The 23,605-nt window shown below is 45.6% G+C and overlaps 1 protein-coding gene across 8 annotated transcripts in view; it reads right to left on the bottom strand.

Annotated features, from left to right (window-relative positions):
* The window catches only part of LOC105906377 (nuclear receptor coactivator 3), a 75,239-nt gene extending 63,801 nt beyond the window's left edge, over positions 1 to 11,438 (bottom strand). For 3 of the 8 annotated variants that reach the window (XM_031566499.2, XM_031566497.2, XM_031566505.2), the window contains exon 1: positions 11,196 to 11,437. The gene's annotated coding sequence lies outside the window, so the exon portion shown is untranslated. The other 5 variants (XM_031566498.2, XM_031566503.2, XM_031566501.1 and 2 more) reach the window with 3 other exon arrangements.
* Positions 11,439 to 23,605: the final 12,167 nt, after the last annotated feature.

Genomic DNA, 23,605 nt, shown 5'->3' with positions numbered 1-23,605 from the left:
AAACACAAGAGGCAATGTCACCGCCTTTGAAAACGGCATTGGCTAAGTTGGAGAGCCCGAATGGCAGTGAATGGCAGGGGATGAGAGAGAATGGCAGTGAACATGGTTCCATTGTGCCGTATCTCACCCTCAGATGGCCACACCACAAAGCTGCTGCTCAACAAGACGCCAATGCTCCACGAAACAGAGAGTTGTGATCTTGCCTGACATGCAAGGTGTTGATCATACGTATACTTGTGTACACATGCACTTTCTAAAAAAAATAAACATTCTTGAGAAGAGTTTGCTACCAAGGGCCTTTTTCAGGCCATGCAAACTTTTGCCTGCATTCATCCATGGAATGGAACTAGGACAGGAACTAGCCCTTTTGTAGTGACTTAAAGTCTAAAGTTCCACAGCAGCCTGTTCTGCACTTTCTCCATGGTAAGTGCTTTCCCAAGGCCTGATCTCTACTGGATAAGGATCTACAAAAAAAGGTGTTTGTTCCAGTAGTCAAAGAGTGCCTAGTGCCTAATGCAAGCCAGCCTGAAATACTGGACTAGACTGCATGTTGGATTACACTGTGCCCTACTGATTGACCTCTCCCAGACTAGGCCAAAGAGCGTCCCTCTGTAAACCCAGCGCATAAGGCCCGCCGCTGAAGCTTGGGTAGAGCAAAACTTCAGACCACACCTGAAGCTAAGCTCCTTGTTTAATTATTGATGTAACTTTGGTCCTTAGACTTGCGTCCAACACTGCCAAACCCAAGTAAAGGGGGTTATTTATAGCGCTGGGTGAGTGTGAGAGCACTCGGGGTTAATCTCACCTCAGCCCTGGTGACGTATGACACTATGATGTGTCAGATGTGCAGAGAGAGGAACAAAAAATCTTTCTTCTTTTTCTTCAACAAGGCGCCCATCGTACTGGAGAGTGAGTGAGTGACTGAGTGAGTGTGGATCTGGTAGAGGTGGTCCAGCAAAATATACGCAAGTAGGGGAGGAGAAGGAGTTGTGAGGAGGTAAGGAAGCAGGTAAAGAAGAGGGCATCCCATAACATGCTGCAGTCCTCTGGCAGTGCTGATGGTGAGGAGCTCATAGCAGCTCAATGCAGTGCTGATGGTGAGGAGCTCAATGCAGTGCTGATGGTGAGGAGCTCAATGCAGTGCTGATGGTGAGGAGCTCAATGCAGTGCTGATGGTGAGGAGCTCAATGCAGTGCTGATGGTGAGGAGCTCGGAGCAGCTCAATGCAGTGCTGGACTGGGGACTGGCTGCACTGCAGCACCCTAATGTGCGACTCATAGAACGGTGATATCTGGGCCTACAGAAGTCTGCCTGAGAGCAAAGACCATGGCAAAGAGGACATTTAAAAAACTGCTTCATGTGTGTCTGTGTTTACGTGTGTGAGTGACTGTAAAATTAGACAACTGAAAAACACCCGTAAAAAGAAAATTCCTCTATAAAAATGCCAATGCAAATCTGCACAACATTAAATTACGTAAGAAGTTCTGGAGAATTGCTGTCATTGCATTACCTCACATGAATTCCATTATTATGGTCAACCTGGCTGTACTAATAACATGACTACACAATCTTCGGTAAGGACCTTAAAATTGATAGCTACCTGATGCAAGCTCAAATGCTTTATTTTCCATGCCAAGCCATCAACAGATCTGGCAAATCTGTGCAGCCTGTAATTCAGCCCAGGGTAACGGCAGACTAAGTGGCCAGGCACTAACTAGGTTGAGTTGAGCTGAGCTATGAGTCAAGAGTCCACGGCTTCAGGGTTTGAATCAATTACTCGATTTAATTACTAAGGTGAGCGAGTAATTTGAAAATAACTAGAGATTCAACTGGATTGGTCTTTCTTGGAAAGCCAGCATTACCTAGCAGTGCCACTGGCCACTGCCAATGACTGAACACTTTTACCCCAACCAGCACACCACCTAAAGTATACCACCAGAGAAACATCTGGGGGAAATTTAGGCCATAAGCATCCTATTAGTATCTTACACAGTTTGGGTGTATTTTTGCCTCAGGCGATGTTCCATAAGAGAAGAAAAATCTAAAATGAGATCTCCTCATTATCAATGAGATTAAATGTGAGATTTAGCCTTAAATCTCCTGCTTCTCATATTTCTATATGGACCAAATCTCACCTATGGTGTTGAAGGAGACATCTCAACAGAGATAGATCACCTCTCTGAGGACAACCTTGGTGTTTGGGGATGTGACACAACTGTTCACAATAAATTGCATTTAACTAGCCTATGACAAGAAGACTGTTCAAAGCTGTTGTGGAGAGGGGTAGTTAGGAGGTCTTTTTGTCAATTATGGTAGATTTTTACACTAAAGTGCCTCATCTCATTTTTTTTCTCATATGATTTCTCCTAAGGGATTTTAGGAGAAATATCTGTGACTAAATTGATACATAATTGAAACGATAATGAGATTGCATCTAGGTCTCCCGAGCTATCAAAGATCCATCTTTGAGAACTAAACCTTTCCTATGGGGTCGTCTAGACAAGAATGAAAGGATTCCTCTCTTTCCATGTGGTCTTCGCCTCATGTACCTGTATGCAGAGACTCGGAGTCTGAAGCATGCCCAGCAAGAGATCATGGTTCTCCATCTTAAAGATGTCATACCAGACACACCTCATGAATGACACTCCCCCAAACCTGAGAGCGTTACCCAGTGTTTTACCTCCTCCTCCTCATCCTTAGGGGAGGTCCCATAATCCCATAATGTTCAGAAGCCACAACGAGTTAGAACTTAGCTGTATGTACAGCTATCCTGAACCTCTCGTGGTGGTTTGTGCAGCCAAAGGCTATGACCCAACCACTGAATTTTCTAATGCTAATGTTGAGTGTGTAGGTTTGGCAAGAGGAAAGTGGTTTCCGTATGATAACAGGAAGCCAATTGTGAGGCCAGCTCATACAACGCTGCCCCCCAGAGTCACCCAGCGTGGGTCACGCACGGGTGGGCAACCAAAACCAACAGAGTCGCGCAGAGCAAAGCACTGCAACAGGGTCCACAGCCTGATCGGTAAAACTAGCCGACGACACCCGAGACCGACCACAGAGCACCGAGAGGAGGGGACTGGCTGCAAAAGGAGTAGTATGTGTGTGTGGGGGTGAGTTTGTGAGGTGAGTGGGGGGACATGTTTGGGTGGGTGGGTGGGGGGGCAAGGTGGTCACATAACAGCGAAGTTCAGACAGAGTTGAAGCCAATTGCTTGTCAGGCTGCATCTGTTAACATTTACCGCCAAACCAGTCCTTTTTTGGGGGGGGGCAGAATGGAGAAAGAGACAGAGAGGGAAAGAAAACCTGAGGGGAAAGAAGGGGTATACATGTGGCGGAGGGTGCTCTTAAACCCCCTAAATGAGGCTCTTTCTCTTTTACAATGGAAAAAGGCATGAAAACACACAACCCCCCCCCCTCCACACACACAACACACAACCCCTCCCCTCCACCGCCCCCCCCCCCACCCATACCCCCACCAGCACGACATCAGAGACCCTTTTCTCACAAACACAGAAAGCACACACACTGAACTCATTCAGGTGCAACTTCTTAAACTCCCTCTCACACACAGACGAGAAACTGACAGGAAACCGTGACGTCCCAGGGAGCTGCACAGGAGGCGGTGACGCCATTAACAAACCACACATGGGCACGCAACACACACACACACACACACACACACACACACCAGTCTGTTTATCCTCATCACACAAATGAGTGGCCTGTGCTAAACAAGCTCCTCAATGTTTTGTTTTGTTTGTAGGGTTGACCTACCCAAAGCACAATAGAAGACAAAGACGAGGAAGACGATGTGATGCATACTGCCTCCCCTCTCTCAAGGGGAAAAGCAGGTTTGGAAAATGGAAACACAGAGGTAAACAAACAAACAAACAAATAAATAAATAAACAAATAACTTAACAAAGAGAAAGAGAGAAGCTGCAGCTGATCCCCTGGTGTACCTGAGAAATGGCAGCCTGGCTGGTGCCCCCTCCTCCATCCCTAACCATACACCAAAACACACACACACACACACACACACACACACACACACACACACACACACACACACACACACACACACGCACGTCCATCACTGGGCTACCAGGGATAGATTTCTCCCTCCAACCGGTTAAATATTTTATCAGCTAGCATAAGAACCTGTGGGCTCTGAAGGCCAGGGGTTTCTTTTGTTTGTTTCTTAATTGAGGAAGAGGTGGGGTTGTGTGTGTGTGTGTGTGTGTGTGTGTGTGTGTGTGTGTGTGTGTTTAGAGGAGGGGTACATGCTGCGCTTCATATTCTCTGAACATAACCCTGGCTCGAGGGCTGGTCATCACTTTGAAGTATGTTCTCTTTGCCACACCCTCTTCTCCCTCTTCCTTCCTGTCCATATACATTTTGTGTGTGTGTGTGTGTGTGTGTGTGTGTGTGTGTGTGTGTGTGTATGTTTGTGTGTGTGTGTGTGTGCCTGCCTGCATTTCTCTCTGTGTGCACTCATGGAGGGAGCACGGAACAGTTTTGGCGCGTTACAGGAATGAAACGACCTTGAGCCAGGCAGCGTGCGGGACTGTGTTGCCACGGCAACGGCGCCTCTCACAACCAGTAACAGCTGGATGCAACACACACACGCTCCAATCATTTGTGGCAAGAGCAGCCACGTTAATAAAAACAACAAGGTAATAGATCCTCTCTTCCTCTTCCCTACATTTTCTTTCATTCACCCAACAGCACAATAGAGAACGCTCAGCGGGGAGACTGCTCCTTCTCAAAATGACTGAGGACACGGACCTGCATGAAAATCACCATTTTAATATCCTGCTCACAAACCCAAGGCTTCCAAAGATCCAAGCAGGACTCAGCTTTGCAATCCGTCGCATCCCCATATCTGCACTGTAGTGTCACTGACTAACTTCTATGTGTTACAACCTGACAGTTGGTTAAGGGAGACTTTCTACAAAGTGTACGGACAAAGGAAGCGAGGCCCGAAAAGCACACATCTTTTAACAGTGCCAGAATCACTCCATCAATTATATAGACTTCACAAATTACCAAAACTTGGAGGAGAGGCTGCCAAGTCTGCCCAGGATGTCACTAAATTAATTTACTGTGTGGCCCATCTGGAAACCATTCTGGGTGGAGGGGTGGAGCGATGGCGTTGGATGGCTACAGTAGCACAACGCCTGTGTGTGAGAGCATCACCCTCCCTCTGGCTTTGTCACACACACACACACACACACACACACACACACACACACACACACACACACACACACACACACACACACACACACACACACACACACACACACACTGGTGGCATGGCTCTGGCTCTTCTTTTAAACTGTGTGTTTAAAGAAAGAGTGGGCAGAGAGGTAGAAAGAGCGAGAGAGGCTGGCATGAAAACGTCTGCCCCTCTTGAACTCTCATCCCGACACGTTCCTCCTCTCGTACCCCACACTCCCCCTCCATGTCTCTCCACACAATGCTCTCTCCGCACGGGTTTGCCAAGCCTCTTGGTTAGCACTTCAAACTTGTTGCTTTGGTTCACTCTTTCTGCCCATTGGATCATTGCTCAGTCTGAGGTGGCCAATGGTGCCTGTGCCATCAACACTTCAGTGAGTGGAGACAGTGGGGGCAGAGTGTGAGACAGAGAGAGAGAGAGAGAGAGAGAGAGAGAGAAGGAGTATGTGAGAGTCACAGGCTCAACAAAATGGAGTGGAAAAAAAGAAGATAGAGACGAGTAGTCAAAAGAAGAGAAGAAAACAAACAGAGAAGAAAATTACAGAAAAACTGAAATGAAAAAAAAGAAAGGGCAAGGTTCCTCTGGAACACACGCAGTGAGCCACACTCCCCCAACTCTCCACACATTATTATTCTTATTGAGGCCATCATCAGATCGCTAGAGTCTTTTCGGAGTCGAGTCGAGGTATATGCCTTGAGAGCCGACGCCATTTATCTTCTCTCTATCAGTTCCTCTCTCCTCTCGCTCTCGCTTGTTTCTCAGGCACCAACCCCGTGGTCCCTGAACGAGGGGAGGGGAATGCCATTCATTCCAACATCAATGAGAAAATTAGGAAGAGAGAAAGTTCTGAGAGATGGAAGAGGCTGATTAAAAAAAATAACTCACTGCAGCCAAAGGACAACGCAACAAGTTCCCTTTTCTCAGCTCAGCGAACTCTTGTTTTCTTTCAAACAAGAGGCCATTTCAAGTACACAAAAGTACACCAGCTAGCAGGGACATTTTCTTGCCTCAACAAGTCAATTTATAAAGAAGCAAAAAAAATGCACTGCTTTTTTTTCTTTGCTAAATATGCAGTTTTACTAGGAGTGCCTTGCTCTATCTCTACTCTCAGTGAACAACAAACAAAATCATGGGGGGAGTCAGCATGATTAAGCATCAATAAGGTAACACATGATTTATTTCCTTCACCAGGGGTCCATAATAACAAATGCCGGATAACTTGTTGCAGGGAGATAGCCTGGACAGCGGAGAACCCAGCCAAAGATCCAGGCAGACAACTCTTCCTTCGCAGTCACCAGGATGCTCGCAGAGGGAGGAGGAGGAGGAGGAGGAGGAGGAGGAGAAACAGGAACAAGGGGGAGGCCAAAAGAATGGAATCTTTCTCCAACACTCCTCCTCAGATGTGAAACCAATACGACGCTGCAAGATTAATTCATCTTCAATATGCACGGACACACTGAGAGGCCTCCACCGATCCCCTGCCTTACACCCCCCCCCCCCCCCCCCACACACACACACACACACACACCCCACACACCCCCTCAGCCTGGGACAGGGAAGGACAGGACAGAGGTTCAGTTCCCACCTAGCAGGGGTTCAATGGAGGAGCACAACCATCACACCATACTTTCCTTCCATATGCAACAAAAACTGCTCGTAAGAGACGAGCCTGGATAAATGAAGGCAAGATAAATAAACTAGCGAAAAAGCACAACGTGGAGAGACAAAAGGAACATGAGATGCACAAAAGAATCGAGAAGCAACCGTAGAGGCACAACCGCTGAGCGGAGCGAGGGAGGGAGGGAGGGACAGTTGGGGAAAGAAGGAAATAGGAAGGAACAGCAAAAGGGGAAAAAACGACAGGCAGACCAACAAACAGCAGTCCTACTGCATGCAGCTCATCCTAAGTCCCTGTGAATCTCTCTCTCTCTGTGGTGCTTCGCTGCAACTCATCCCCCCCCCCCCCCCACATACACACACACACACACACACACACACCACCACTCCACCCTACCCCACCCCCTCATCCTGACCCAGCCGGCGAACACCTCCCCACCCCCACCCTCTCTGAAGCTCACACTCCTCCACTGCCGCTTAGCTTGTGACAGACGTGATGCATCACTGTCACCGCAGCAACCACCCCCTCCCCCTTCCTTCATTCATTCATTCATCCCGGTGTCCCCCCACAGCGCAGGCCACAGGCCCCTGGCAGCATGGCGCTGTCCGACCACCCTGCTCCCGCACGATTTAGGAGCCCTGAGCGCTAACGGGACAAGCGAAGGGGGCAAGTCTGAGAGGGAGGCAGAGAGGGAAAGGGAGCAAAAAGCCATGTTAATTGAGAGCGTCGGCACTTGGAGAGGGGAGAGAGTGAGACATGGTTGTAAATCAGTAGACTCGACCGGCACGCTTCTTCCGCCCAACACACTTCCTCACTTTGCCGGCAGACATACATCACAGGCCAAATTTACGAAGGGTGTCTTTTCTCTCAGATGTGACTAATTTGGCTAATTGCACAATGGTCACCAAATTGCTAAAAAAGGGTGATTATCCAACATGTGTTTAGATGTTGTTTACCTGTGATTAAATGACAATGAAAAAGTTTAGACGTCCTCAGGGGGCTTGTTTAACGGGCGTCTAATACAGTTGTCTGGGCATTTGCCAAAATGGATGCATTTACTCAGGTTTGCTCAAGAGGATATATAAGAGGAATATTGTTGGGAAGGGGATTTAGAATATTCACCAGTAGGAGCAATCTGCTCAAAGAGTTTATGATATCAACTTCATCATGCGATGTAAGATTTCAAAAGAATCATTTTGCTGGCTTCAGAACCTTAAACATTTTTATACAATTATAACATTTATCAAATATTAAATTTCTTAAGTGAAAATTGTACTCTGTTTCTTTTCGTACATGTTGTCTCAACAGCAGTCTCGACTTCAAACTGTACTCACACAACAAGCACGTTGAAAGGCCGTAACATACAGGTCTGGCTCAGCCAATAGAATGAGGGCATGCAGCAGGTGATTTATTTTGAACACTTGATCATCGTGTGATTAGCCAAGTTAGACGTGGACAGATAAACGGGTGATCATCGTTCGTAAATTGCACTCACCATCATTGTTTAGCTGTGCACGGACAAGCTATATTAAATAAGTTACGCGTTTCAGGCTTAGTTGTTAACCAGAAAAAAATGCACTACCACCCAACACCCCACACAAAAAAAAGCAAACACACACACAAACATAACTGGAGACGTGAGATAAAGATTGCATCTTGCTCAACTTCTCCTTTTGTTCTACACTTTATTGAAATCACTTTTCCTACTAACAGCACAAAGTCCGATTTTATCACACAACATGAAATGAGTCCCTTATGCGACCTGAAGAGACACATACAGGAAAACACGTGAGATGATCCAAATAAACAACATGTTTCCATGCAAGCACGTTAATGCTGCCTTTGGAAGTAGGCCATCAGTGAGAGGGTCAAAGTAGAGGCACCCATAAACTTTGGAGTGAAGCCAGCAGTAAGGTTTCAACGAAAGTGTAAAACTACCCTCAACTTCTCCGTGTCTCCACCGTAGACAACAACACGATACACGAGGCGAGGCCTTACCTGGGTGGTGTCCTGCGGCATTTAAATAGCTGGTATAAAGCTTTAAAAGAGCCTTTAAAAAGTGGCACCACCCCACAGGTGGAGAATATTTTGCCAGCAGCGGCACGTGGCTTAATGATAAGGACTCACCTGGCAGCCATCCCACCAACAAGGCACAGGGTGTAGCTGCACCCCCGCTCTGCCACACCTCCGTCCAAAGAGGATTGAGTCTCCTGCTCTGTCCTCACTCTTCATGTTTCCCTAACCCGTTATACACATCATCATGCATCTCTATCCATCAGTCAGTGCTTCAATCTCTAACCTGTTCCCCCCTCTGCCCGGCGCTGCATTAAGTCACCTATAGTAAGGCCAGGTAAACCTGCTAAGACAAAGCAGGCAGGAGGGTCACCTGATGCCACTCTTGTTATATTATGTCTCAGCCTGGATCCATGACTCATCCTAATCCCTTTGTCTTCACCGCTCACAGCCAGCATATAGGGCCATCTCCTATACTGATTGGCATAGATGTGTGCCACACACACATTGCTCAACTGTAGCAACTACAGAAGAAAATGAATTATAAACTGGTCATAAAGCATTCCCATAAGTAGGCCTACCTAGTCCTTTATTGATTAAGGTTTCCCTGGATCAGATCTTATTTTTTTGGGGGGGGGGGGGCATCACGTCCACATCATTACAGAGCTACTAGGCAAAGGGGTGCCCTCCTTATACTACAATAGGGCAAATGAGTTATCAACATTAGTCTACACTCCGATGAATGTTTGGATTACACTGATAAAAAGTGCCTTGAGCTGTGCGGAGGAACATTAATCTTAAATCTAGACACACTAGAGGAACAGTAGGCAAACTTGGCATTATATTATTGCGATATAATATGCGAAACAAATACTCAGTTATGCTTCAAGAGCAAGCGCTTTCGGTTTTGAAGACCGTCACTTTGAACACTTGAACCTAGGTAGTCGTTACAACATTACAACAAGCAAAGCTGTTTTACTTCTGAGGAATAGTCGAAACGTGTTACCATTTTCATAACGCTGTTTCTACCGCCCGCTCAATTAAAATGTTGCTCACAGGACTACGTTAAGTATATTTATGTGCACACTGTTAGGCTAGGTTTGTTCATAGAGTATGTTTAAAAGAAAACAGAGCCCGGTGAAAATGGTTTGTGGTTACTGATTACCCTTTGGTGTCGTGTGCTTTGCAGTTTTTGTGGTCAAAATGTGCTACTGTTCTTTTTCAGAATAAGGATAACTTCGATACTTCACAATGGATGACTTCGGTAGTCAGTGGCCGCAGAAATTCACGTATCCCGATAAACGGGGTCGTGCCCGGGTGACGTGCAGCGAGTTGACACTCCTCCCACTGATACCACGACCTCAATGATAGCCATTAAGGTAGTGTATTTATGATGAATCTGGGAGCTCGAAAATTATAGGGAAATATCTAGTAACATTCCGTTATAATCTTCTGCAGAAATTATGTCATGAAGACGGTCATGACATGATAGGACACAACTCTAATGCACCAACTGTCTATCCTCCTGCTATGTGCATATTTAGTCTAGTGTATTGCAACCCTAATCATGGTGAAGTGACTCTCATACCAAGACAATTTGAACTGTAAGCCAGCACATTTGTTTCCGCATGATTGCTCCAACACACCAATGGGTATGAGCGAAAATAGCCGGACTGTCTTTAGTTCGAAGCTATCGAACTCACCTGTACAAAATTGGTAACACATCCTATCGTGCTGCTCAGACACTGTCTCACTGTTATGCAAGTCCCCTTAACGTAGAGTAGCCTTCCCCAGGCAGAAGAGTCCTAACCTTAACTCTGCTGCCACACAAAGTAGAACAGGAGGACATGTATTTTAAATACCTGCCATTCACGTAGCTACTACGGTGCAGATCATTCGTGTGGTTTATTAAAATAGGCTAATTTCGTCATGTTAATAGTTTCTTTGGTCTTGCCACAAACTTCACTCGCTTACGTTAAATGCAGGCCAATCGAAGAGGATATGTCACATCGCAATAGGCGACTATAATCACTCTTATTTCGTAACTCACAGCTTCGTTTTTCAGTTGATAATGTTTAACTTGTGCTAATACATTTAGCCTCAGTTCTGGAACAGTCATTCAGAATATATGATACATTCTTACCCTCAAAATAAACCAGCATGCACGGCACTACGTTGTGTTGCGGTTGCGAGTCTACGCGAACATCTGTGGTGGACGAAGTCTGAGAATTTCCGTCATATCAAGCCGGGCACAATAACGTTGTGCACCGACAGAGATGCGCTAAGGTCAGACACTAGCAAAACAAAGAAAGCGACAAACTTACCAATTTAAACGTATCCTGGCGAGCACACAATTTTCTTTTTCCTCCACTATTAACTCTCCGCCATCTTCCGCACTGTGTTTGTTTAAATGGGAAACACTCCCAAAGCGAAATCAGCCAGCTTGTTGCCGACGATGGGGTTTCTGGGTAAAGTAGTCCGTAACTGCATTCTCTGAGTCCAAGTGGTGACAGCCCTCCGAGTTCCAGACTACAAGTACATGTATGCTTAAAGAGCAAAGACTGAACTCCTATGTAGACCGCTGGCAGCGGTGATATGAGAAACATGCCACAGTATTTATTTATAGTTAACCTGAGAAGCACCCTGAAAGCAAACAAAGACCTAGGGGCAAAATGTTCGTGATATATAAACCCGGATTATCATATAGCCTTGGCTACTTGTTCTGCGAGTGCATACAATTCAGTCGACACATTTCAATGAAAGAATGTAACCCTGTTTGTAATTTTTTCTCTGAAGGAGAAACGATCAATTTAACATCTCTCGAAATGTCAAATTGGGATTTTTCCCTTTTAATTTAGGCTATTTTTCAAATTGACATAATAATATCCATTACCTGAAATAGCAACAGGTCAAGTAATAATACTAATAATGATGATGGCCATTTTCATAGCCTTCTGAAATTATTTCCTTTTTTGAGCTGATAACTTGTCTTCTAAACATGTGCAGTGTCATAGATTTACTGCATTGAAGGCAACTCATTCTTTTTTTTTTTAACAAGGGCCCTGGATTTTCCTTCCCTAACTGGGAGAAACTATCACTGCTAGGCTTGATGCTTTATGCATGAGGCCCATATGTGGACTCCATATGGGAGAGTAGACAGGGTCAGCGTGTGGCCAATGCTGCCCAGCTCGACGTCCTGGGGTCTGAGGCTCGGCCGGCACCTGGCCCCTCATCCAACATAGGCGGAAGGAGGACAGAGAGAGAGAAAGAGAGAGAGAGAGGAACGGGTCTCCATGGTGATCACATGCAGGTGCACCAGCAGAGAGTAACATGTCCACAGTGCCAGAAGGGAAAGAGGGATGGACATGTTAAGAGAGAGAGAGAGGGAGAGAGAGAGAGAGAGACAGACAGAGAGAAAGAGAAAGAGAGAGAGAGAGAAGGAGTGGGGGCAGAAGGGGCAGAGGAAAAAAAGAAATGATAAATGAGGTAGAGAGAGGCAGAGAGGGTGGGTGGGAGGGACAGAGAGGGGCTGAGAGGCAAAGAGAGAGATGGAACAAACGGAAGAAGAAAGGGAAAAACACTGACAGGAAAATTAGAAAGAGTGGCTTTGAAGGAGAAAACAAGACGGGGTTATGAGGAGGAGACACTTTGCAGTTAACTGCCATATTTTTCATCGCACTCTTCACAGTTTAGAGAGAACAAACAGAAATGCTCTCTTATAAAAAGTGAGCAAAGTTGAACACATTAGGCTTCATGTGCTGGTTTCTCAAGAGGAACTATTTAAGGTTCCTCTACAAGTCTGTCACAAGCTGTCCTCTTTTTATGCTTCTTTGGCCATCAGATTTACAAACAGTTCCTGCTGTAAAGAACCCCTCTGTTCTCTGATGCCTTGCTTCCTTCTTAGAAAAGGTTCTAGCAGATCCTCTTACTGTTAAAAAGTTATGAATTTTTCTGAATAGACAGAGGTGAATCTTAAATATAAAAACAGTTCTTCTTCAAAGAACAGGGAGACAGGGATGCCTGAGAGGTATTTCTCAAAATGATATGAATAGGGAATGCCACACGTTGTTACAGAAAGGACTGCTGCTCTTCACATATCCAAACTAGTTCCAGTTTGACATTGCACATCAGGAAAGATGCAAGATGATCTCTTTCAGATGCAGTCTGAGATGTATAATGTATATCAAATATTATTACAAGTATTATTAGAAATAATTAACATAATAGTAGACATACATTTGAACAGAAACTATTAAATGACGCATGGTTTGTGTCCCTCTAAGCACGATCAGCAGAGCCAAGAGTGGACTGCAGTACCATTGCTGTAAGTCCAATTTGCATTTGCATGCATGTAAATTTGCATGTATGTGGGGAGAGTACGTGTGTGTGTGTATAGTTGTGTGTGAGGGAGAGAGAGAGAGAGAGAGAGACGGAGTGTTTGCTCTCTGCTGTGTGATCTAATGAGGGTGTTGTCAAGGCTCATTGTCCTCCCTCCCCCACCACACAATGCAAATTGAACCAATGCAGCCTTCTGCATGTGTGAGAGTGTAGCCCCTTTTATACAGAGATCCTGCAATAGTGCCGTTAAGAACACCCCTCATAATGGCGCCTTCGCTTGTGAAGAACCAACAGAGGCGGCATAATTCCCAGTGTGTGTTTTTCGATAGCATGCTGGCATTCCAAAACTAGAGGCGTGACGTTTGAACATAGTGTCTATAATGCCGCATTTCCCACTCTGAGAATTCCACTTGAAGTTGGAGCTCCCACTCAGAAACACAGAGAAAAAGAAAAAATCCCCGGCTTCAGTGACGCGTGTCATTTAATCAATTTGACAACATTATCAATATGGCGACGAACTTAACAGAGCCTAACAGAGACCTAAAAACCTTTTTTTAATGTGTGAGAAGATGCACGAACAGGCATTGTGTCAAATGAACAAGAAAAAAGATGAACATAATTATTGATATCCAGTAGATAGAAGGAGAATCCACTGATGAGTAATTTGGCCCAAACGCATTAAAGTCAGAGCTGGGAGTCAATACCATGTCAGAGGATCCAAATTCCAAGTTGCCTCAGACCCCATGCAGACGGACTCTAGTTTGCCTGAACCCGGGTTCATTTTTCACACCTATTTCACACCTACCCACTTTTTACATCGCGTGCACACGAACCCAGTGAATCCGATTGACTCCGCTGTAGTACATCCCCCACGCCTGTTGGTGGCGCTTTGGTGCTACAGACAACTGAAGAAAACGGAGAAGAAGACAGGAGCATGCTGTCGGTAGGAAAACTGTATGATCAGGGAAAGTGTATTAAAACCGGATGTCCTCACTTTAAGCCGGTCTCTGGTTGGATAAAGCTTTTCAGCAGAAATGGACAAGGACCTTTGATTTATTCTGTAGGAACCATGCCGATGCGTGACTTTTAATATTGTGTGACGTTGTTAAAGTTCAAGTTCAACATTAATAGCGATTGAATTACCCTTGTGTCGTGTAATCGCTAGCGGTAAATAAACGTTAATAACTTGAATGACGGATTAAGGATATATGTTACACATCACAAACACATGTAATCGATGGGTTTTGGGGGAAATGAGGTAATTGGTTAGCTTAAATTGCAGTATCTTAGGCGAGCTAATTGACCTGGCTAGCTATAGCGGAATTAACAGTGCTAGCTTTGTGTTTGGTCATATAGCTTCGTAAAAGTTCGGTTAACAAGTCACTTGTGTGTTTAGTTGTATGACTTCGTAAAAGTTCGGTTAACAAGTCAATTGAGCATTAAGCCACCTGACTATAATGGGTCTATTCATATTAGCATGCTAACGTTAGACTTATTAGCAGCGAGGCTAGCTAGCTACTATGTGTTCCAATGGATTGTTGGTCTAAGCGTTAGCTTCAGTTAAGACCTACGTGTACCACATGAACAACTAAACGAGTCAATGTAGACATATAAAAAGTTGTGTAGATAGCTTTATTCACATAAGCCGTATAACTTCACAAAAATAATAATAATTTAAAGAAAACCGATCGTTTGCATGCCAGGCGATCAACACAACTTCTCAACTAAAAAGTAAAGGTCCTTGTCCATTTCTGCTGAAAAGCTTTATCCAACCAGAGACCGGCTTAAAGTGACGACATCCGGTTTTAATACACTTTCCCTGATCATACAGTTTTCCTACCGACACATGCTATCAATGTAACATATGACAGTAGTTGAGCTCCAACTAGCAACGTTTAGCTTAGCCGCATAGCCTACATTTAATCTGCACAGTAACACATTATGGTGGTTTATAAAATCAGTGGTAAGAGCAGACTGTAGGTTAAGCGAAAAATTATTATATTTGTTATTGATAATAAAGAGTTTAGAACAGTGCAACAAAGCAATGTGCAACATGACATGTCTGAGTTGTTTAAATGCCTGTGCTTTATGGAGATGCTGAGCTTGAGCACGAGAGACCACAATGCAAGTGCTGTGGATCCTGGATGTTTCATGGTTTACAATTGCTTCCAATTTCATGGTTTTATTACAAACAACAAATGTAGGCTATTGTTGAGGGTTTTGTCCTTCACGTACTGTAGGCTACCTCTGAAGTAACGTTAACGCTAGCTAGTAGCTATCGCTATCGTTGTCTGACAGGACTAAAGCTAACGTAACATTCACCTGTTTTGAAACTTCCGTCTATAAAAAAAAATCTTTTCACGTCAGATTTGCTCATATAGGCTATTGCTGACACTTTTAAAAACTGGTTTTTGAAAAATGGTCTGATGCAAATAGATTAAACAGTGATAGATTAAAGTGTGGCTTGTTAATGTCATCCCTTTCCTAACAACAGATAGATGGATACATTTGTATTAATCCCGTTAGGGAAATTCACGTGGAAAAGGAGCAAGGTAATAGGAAGAATCATTTTTTTTAAACTAGAGAGCTGTTATAACTGGCTGCCAAACTCACTGCGCCATGGCAACCCATTCAGTTATTAAATAATGCCGGTTGTGTCCGTTGTTCTGGCTGGTCTAATGATGCAATCACGTTGGGCAATCCGATTAGGTATGCGGATAGCGTGCAGACGAACACCAACAGCAATCGGATTTGGAGGTTACTCACTTTGGACCCCCGATTCGAGGGAGTGCGGATACAGTGTGCGGATACAGTGCGTTCGTCTGCACGATAGGGCTATCCGTAGGGTTGCCACCTGTGTCTGATAAAAAACCTGGACATATCAATGACGCGACATACCACGACCCACCTGCATGAACAAAAATGTCCCTTAGACATCCGACCGAAGCGACAGAATTGTCTTTTGTGCAGATTGAATATTTTAAACATCAAGTATCCTCATGAGAGGAAACAGCTTCCCTGATTCCTTAGATACTGGAGTGTGCATTGCTTGTGCTTGACTTCTCTACTTCTCGGCTAAACACATGAGTAGAGGGATGACATTAGAGTTGCCTTTAACATACTTTGGCATCACAGCCTCTTATACTTAATGCATCTGTCAGATAGGCCTTCTGGATGTAATAATTTTCTTATCTGGTCTTCCATTTATATTTTGTGTTTCCCTTTGCTGCCACTATCAGTGACCTCTATCAGTGACCTCACAGTGTTGTTAAGGATATGACACTCGCAATTGCCCTTCACAATGCGTGGGTTAGCTGCTCTGAGTTTCTGAAAGACAGAGTTGTGCCACCCATAATTAACTGATGCATTATCTGCACCATATGCACTAATTTGGTTGATTGAAAGTCCATTGCTCTCAGGAATAGTCCCTATTTGTTTAAATATGGCTTTACTAGATTTGTCAGGGTCATCATAGAATTCTAACAAGCCATAGGCTACTTGACATCTTTGGAGGCACTGAAATACTGGACCCTGTAGGGAAACAATTTTGTATGGCAAGAGTTGGACGCGTCAGAACATACTGAAAAGTAGTGCGCTCTCTGGTTTGTCTGGTAACTTGAACACGATTCTGTTTTTTTTTTAAATTTTAGCATGGCCATCCAAAGCAGATATCCCTTAATGCTTAACGAGAATCTTAACTGAGCATAGGGAACATGTAGCAGAAAGTGGATCGTCTGGGGTTGGTATTAGCCATTTGGATTCATTTTCGTTTTTCATCCAGTCATTATTAAAACAAGAGTTACGTTTCATTTTCTTTTTAACTGGCCTGTCAGTCCCAGTAGTGCCATCCTCGTCCTCAGTCTCCCCTCCGATGTCAACGTTGTTTCTATTCAGAAGAACCTAGTTACAGTAACTAGCAGCAAGCGATTCAACTTCATCTTTCACACGCCCTCCGTTGAATTGCGAGATAGGCTATGCTACATCACACCCCTAGGTGCCGTGCATTCTGCGCACGAGAGAGAGGAGAGAGAGATTGAGCACAATGAGATACAACGCATATTTTGAGTGTATGGACGCGCAGAAAAAAATATATTTTATGATCAGGAATGTTCATGTTGACAAAACCCATGAAAAACCGGGACATTCCGTGTCCCGGGAGAATTTAGAAATATTCCGGGACAGGCTACAAAAAATAAGGACAATCCCGGTAAAACCGGAACAGGTGGCAACACTAGCTATCCGGAGTCGCGGTTCACCGGGTTCAGACAAACTAGAGTCCGTCTGCACTTGGCCTCAAATGTGCCATAACATCCACGTCTGAAATAAATGATCCTACCTCTTACTTTCAAAGATAATGACGATAGGTGCACTTGTGTCGGCGGGCTCTTGCAAGCCGCCCACATTTATATCTAGTTAGTGTGCATCATACACATCATGTTTATGCTCATCATGTCGGATTTGTATGTTCTGCCAACACAGTAGTCTTGCTTCGTTTCGGTTAGCTGCTAGGCTGCATCACACCCCCATCCTGCCATACCGGCTCTCCCTTTTACACAGATGTTGATCGGGCTCTGTGACTAAGCCGGCAACGGAGGGTAAAGGCAGAACCGACCCATTCTGTGTTCATACCTTTTATACAGAATGGCAAGGCGGAATAAAGGCGCACAATTCCTGTCTGCGTAAAAGGGACTGCCATGAACATGCTACATAAAGAGCCCCCATGTGTGCACATACATATGTGTGTATGCATGTGTGTGTGTATGTGTGTGTGTGTGTGTGTATGCATGTGTGTGTGTGCCTGATCCAAACACAAAGGTGAAGACACAGGTAAAGTGGTGAGTGGAATACAAGCAGAAACATAAGGTCAAAGAACAGACACACTGTCTTACACACACTGTCTTACACACACACACACACACACACACACACACACACACACAAACACAAACCATCCACCTCCACAGGGATTGGACTGTTTTCTGTTAGTGCTGGCTGTGGTATGAGCAGCACCTGTACCACACCACTCCACCTGATATTCACGGAGTCAAGCCCTCAGAGGAAATCATGCACTCAAAGCCAGAGAACAGCCAGCCAGACAGACAGAAGCAGGCGGTCCAGTGCTCGGAGAAGCCAACAGACAGACACCAGTGGGCAGGCTAAGGCTCAGAAAGGGAAACGCACAGACAGACAGACAGACAGACAAGTAAGCGGTTCGGAAAGACAGACAGACGGACAGAGGTCCACAGGAGGGCAGATGAATGCCCAGACTGTTCACACAGATAGACAGACAGGTAAAGAGACAAACAAGTCACCTCAACACCCCAAAGGCAAAACTTGGCAGGCAGATGTGCAGAAGTGGGCAGACAGGTTCACAGGGACTGAGGGATAGACAGGTGGGCAAGTTAATGTTCAAAGAGGCAGACAGACATGACATCAAACAGACTGACAGACACTTCAGTGAGTGGACATGAATGCATGCACAAGTTGGCAGATAACTGTTCAAGCAGGCAGTTAAACAGACAGACAGACAGGCATACAGACAGGGAGTCGTATGTTCTAAGAGGGAGACACACGATCCATTCATTAGAGTCAAATGCATCCACTGTTCTGACGGGCAGAGATACAGATGCACAGACACGAAAGGGCAAACAAATGTTCACAGAAAGATGGATGCCCATCTACCTACACTGACAGTCAAAATACAGAAAAAGAACCTGATAGATGGACAACCAGTGGACATGAAAATATTCTTCCAGAAGATAGATGGACAGACAAACCGAGGGGACAATTGCAGACACTGAAAACGAAATGTTTAGAGAGAGAGATAATCAACATACCGGTAATGTGGCAGGCGCAGGTAGGTAGCAGATGCCACTGACTAAAAGACGCAACGCTTGTGTGTGTGTGTGTGTGTGTGTGTGTGTGTTGGATAGCATTGACCTGGAAGGTCACTGGTACACAGACAGCACAATCAGAGTAGTGTACACAGATACCACTAAACACAGAGAAAGAGAGACAGAGAACGAAACAGGAAATGGAGCAGACGAGTTGAAGACGGAGGTGGGGGGGGGGGGGGGGATGAAGGGACTGCAAGGGATGGATAAAGATAGATGCAGCAATAGTAATAAAGAGTGAAGAGGAAGGAGAGGGAGAATAAAGAATAAGAGAAAGTGATAGAAGGGACACAGATACTGTTTAACATTCCAGACAGGTAGCCTGAACCCAGGAGCTGCCACTGTGGGAGAGTGGAAAACTACAGCTCACAGGTGAAGGCAACCAGCCTCAAAGGGACGGAGGGAGGAAGGAGGGACGGAGGGAGGGAGGGAGAGAGATAGAGGGATAGAGTGGCGTATAAGAAGAAGACTATGTACTGACAGAGCACCGTAGAGAGAGAGGCAGTTAAGGAATACATGAAAGAGAAAGAGAGAGGCTAAAAATGCACACTGCATAACCAAGTTACACACAAATGCCCTGAGAGAGAGAGAGGGAGAGGGAGAGAGGATTGTTCTAAATGAATGCATGTGACCAAGTGGTTCTGTTTGCTGTTTCTACAGCTGGATACCATGCCTGGTGTATGTGTGTGTGTGTGTGTGTGTGTGTGTGTGTGTGTGTTGATGTGTGTGTGTGTATGTGTGTGTGTTGATGTGTGTGTGTACACAAGAGCATGTGAGTGTTCAAGGGTGGCCATTCAGCTGGTGTCCAACAAACTGTGCAGCTGACAAAGAAAACATACACACACACACACACACACACACACACACACACACACACACACAAACTGGGCCACAAAGAAAAAAGCTCATCTGCTTTTGCAACAGGAATAAAAAACATCACACAGCATTATAACACCAATCTTCCTCTCTCTTCTCCCTCTCTCCTCTCTTCCCTCTCCACCCTTCTTCATCCTCCCTTCTTCTTCTCCACCTGTAGTGTAATAATTAATCCTGAGGGAGAGGCGCTGATAGGGCCAGCAAGGCTGTCTGTGTGCCTCTGCCCCAGAGCCCCCTGGAAACAGCACTCCCCCTTAAACCCAGTGGGACAGCACCACAGACAGGTCTAGTCTGAGACAGAGAGAGGGAGAGGGAGCGAGAGAGAGAGACAGGTGGATGTTGAAAGAGGCAGATGTGCTGTAAAGAAGAGAGGTGGAGAGGGAGGCTGTTTTTCACACCGGGAGGAGAGAGAGAGAGAGAAAAGGAGAGAAATCTGCAGCTGACGCGACGCTTAACAAGAGGGAAAATGTCAGAACACTTCAAAGTCCAACACACGTGGGCTGGCACCGTTGTCATGGCAATCACTTGTCAACGAACACTGGGGTTCCAGGTCCAGATACTAGCCCCCAACCCCCTCTCCACCCCCATTTATGTTGACCACACCCACAGAAAATATATTCAGATATGGACAAGAAGCATCGAAATATTTTGTTTGTTTGTTTAGAGGCGAGACCTAGGGGTGGGGTGGGGACTTTTTCGCCAATGCCTGGACATATCATTCCCTATGGCTTGCATGTAAAATCAGGGAACTCTCGAGGTCTTTTTTCATCTCCTTTCTGCCAGCTCCATAGATCAGCTGAGCGAATGAGTTTGGGTCCCGAGAGATGGATCTGCTCCTAAGAGCTGCGCCTCTTCCTTATTCCCCCATGTGAGTGACACTTCAGTCGACGGGTGTATTTATGGAAACATCCAGAAAGAGCCTCCGTCAGAGGAGGACTGCAGGACGGTGTGCCGCAATAGAGGCACGCTGGTCGGTCAGTGGACAGCTGGTCACCCCACACAGGGTGTTGATACTTAGTGGCCTTGTTCACCTGGTGGAAGAATGACATGCACAATGCTTTTGTAATACTGTTCAGCCTCTGCAAGGTTGGGCAGGCTGTGAACCGTGAGGACAGGGACATGTTCAATTCTTTCCTCCTCCACACACACGCATGTACACACACACAAGCACTAACACACTGATAGTGGTGATGAAAGTGCAGGCACGAACATACAAATGCACAAGGTCACAGCTACACCACACACGCACACATGTGTGTGCACACACACAGACACACACACACACACTCACAGACACAGACACACACACGGCTGGTATTAGCTGTGGAGAGGAGAGAGTGGCTCAAGTCATTCGCTCTGGAGGGGTAGTGTCCTAGATTCAGCGCGCTGGAGTCTTTCTGCCTTCTTATCACTCCCACCCACCGCACTCCCCCCTCTCTCTCTCTCACACACACACACACACACACACTCACTCTGTGTGTGTGTGTGTGTGTGTGTGTGAATCTCCTCCTCTGTTTCTCTTCCACACACTCTCAGTGTCTGCCTCTCTCACTTTCCCTTTGTGTCTGTTTCACTTTGTCTTCGTACCTCTGTTTTCCTCTCACTTTCTCCATCCCCCTCTCCTTCTCTGTGCCCCCCCCCCCTCCCCTCCCCTCCTCCCCCTCCTTGTTGTTGCTGAGGTCTCTTCCTCTCGTTGTCCTCTAGCAGCTCCAGTCCTGGGCAAGAGTCGCCTATAGGCTCAGTGACTGTCCCCAGGCAAGACTAGATCTACCACATGGTGCCTACTGCAGCATTAATCAGCATTACAATCAGCAAAGCCAGGCAGGACAGAGAGAGAAAGAGAAAGAAAGAGGGAGAGAGACAGACAGAGAGAGAGAGAGGGGGAGAGAGAGACAGACAGAGAGAGAGAGACGGCTGTAATATATGTAATGTAGAACTTAGCTCTAATACATAGTTTGCCCACGACTGTACAGAATCCAATGATTGCACAAGCGATAAAACACTAGATGAGACCAATGTATCAATATGTACTCTCCGGGTCCCCTAAGCAGAAACAACAGCAGTACAACCACAATATCATCTCATTGCATCATACCACTCCTCTCTCTAGCGCTGGCTTGATCTGCTTCAGCTCCTCCTCACAGGCAGACACTGCCTCAGTTTGTCTGTCAGTTTTCTGCCCATCTGTGCGTCTGCCTGTCCAATCACCTGTCCATCTGTGGGTTGGTGGAAGTGCTTATTCTGCTCTGTTCTGTTCTTTGGGTCTTTCTTTGTCTGTATATGTCATCATCAACTTTGCTTGTCTGTATCTGTCATCATCTGTCTATTTACCCTATCTTCTCAGAGCATGTAGGCATTGACCCTTAGAGGCCTCTTCATCTGTGTGCTGAGGCAGATATAGGTTCTAGCCTCTTCCTCAGAGAGCCTTCTCCAGCTGCACCTCCCAGACTCTACATGGCTGGCATTGGCCCCAAGCTAACAGCTCCGTTCTCCTATCCCTGGACAGACACACACAGTTTGAAAAGATGGAAGATGGAAGATGTTTTCTAATGGTTAGATACACACATACATGCACACTGGCTCAACTCATGAGTGGAGTACATAACAATACTAAAACATGTTTTATAAGGCCAGCAGAAACCAAACAATCATCAGAACAGGTTCAATTAAACCCTCTGTGAACTTTGACCAGGACGACACATCCAAAGTCCCCCAGATATTAAAGCCACCACACTCCCTCCATGCGTGAAGCGCCGGACCACATGAGTGGGGTGAGACATTGTCTCTTGTTGATGGTGTGCCACCTCCAGTAAGATGAGAGCACAAATCACAACACCTGCCATGACACATAAAACAAAGGATTTATAAGGCAGACAAAAAATCACTCCAGGTAGAATCTCCCCTATGAAGCCCAAACAAACAATATGAGATGGATGATGCTGAGCACTGGAAGAGGAAGGAGAGCAGAGAGAAACTGAGACGGAGGAAGAAGAAGAGAGTGAGGTGGACATGAACACAAAAAGGGAAGGAAGAGACAACAAGAGCAGAGGGGTCTCTCAAAAACTCCAGTGCAGAATAAACACATTCCAGCTTTCCACGTCAGTCTGTAAAACATCTGCAACACACAAAACACATTTTCCATTGAAATATGGGACATATGCATATTCTGAAAATACATCTGGACACCAAAAAGGGGCTGAAATATGAGACTGTACCAGGAAATCCGGGACGTCTGGTCACACTTAAAAGGGTGAGAGAGACAGACTGGAGAGAGGCAGAGAAGAACTGAGGAACCACAAGGGGAGACAGGACATGAGATGGAGAGAAAGAGGGACAACAAGAGAAACTGTACGTGCGAGGAAGAGAGAGAGAGGAAGAGAAAGTGAGAGGGGAAAAGTCTTCGACCCTACTGGCATCAGGAGGCTACAGCAGCAACAGCAGAAGCCTGCTAAACCTCCGTCCGGCTAATTGTGAGCTATTAGTCTGAGCGTCTGAAATTACATGTCTTATTAAATACAGAATTCCAAATGAGCCACGTTAAATACAAAAGTACTCCCCTTTTAATGAAGCCAATTTATATGGAAATGAGGCATAATCCGCACGATTCAGTGGGAGATTTATACTTA

Source organism: Clupea harengus, chromosome 4, assembly GCF_900700415.2.
Source record: "Clupea harengus chromosome 4, Ch_v2.0.2, whole genome shotgun sequence".
NCBI classification, from domain to species: Eukaryota; Metazoa; Chordata; class Actinopteri; order Clupeiformes; family Clupeidae; genus Clupea; species Clupea harengus.
The sequence above is the reverse complement of the archived record's forward strand: the minus strand, read 5'-3'. Positions and strand labels throughout refer to the sequence as shown.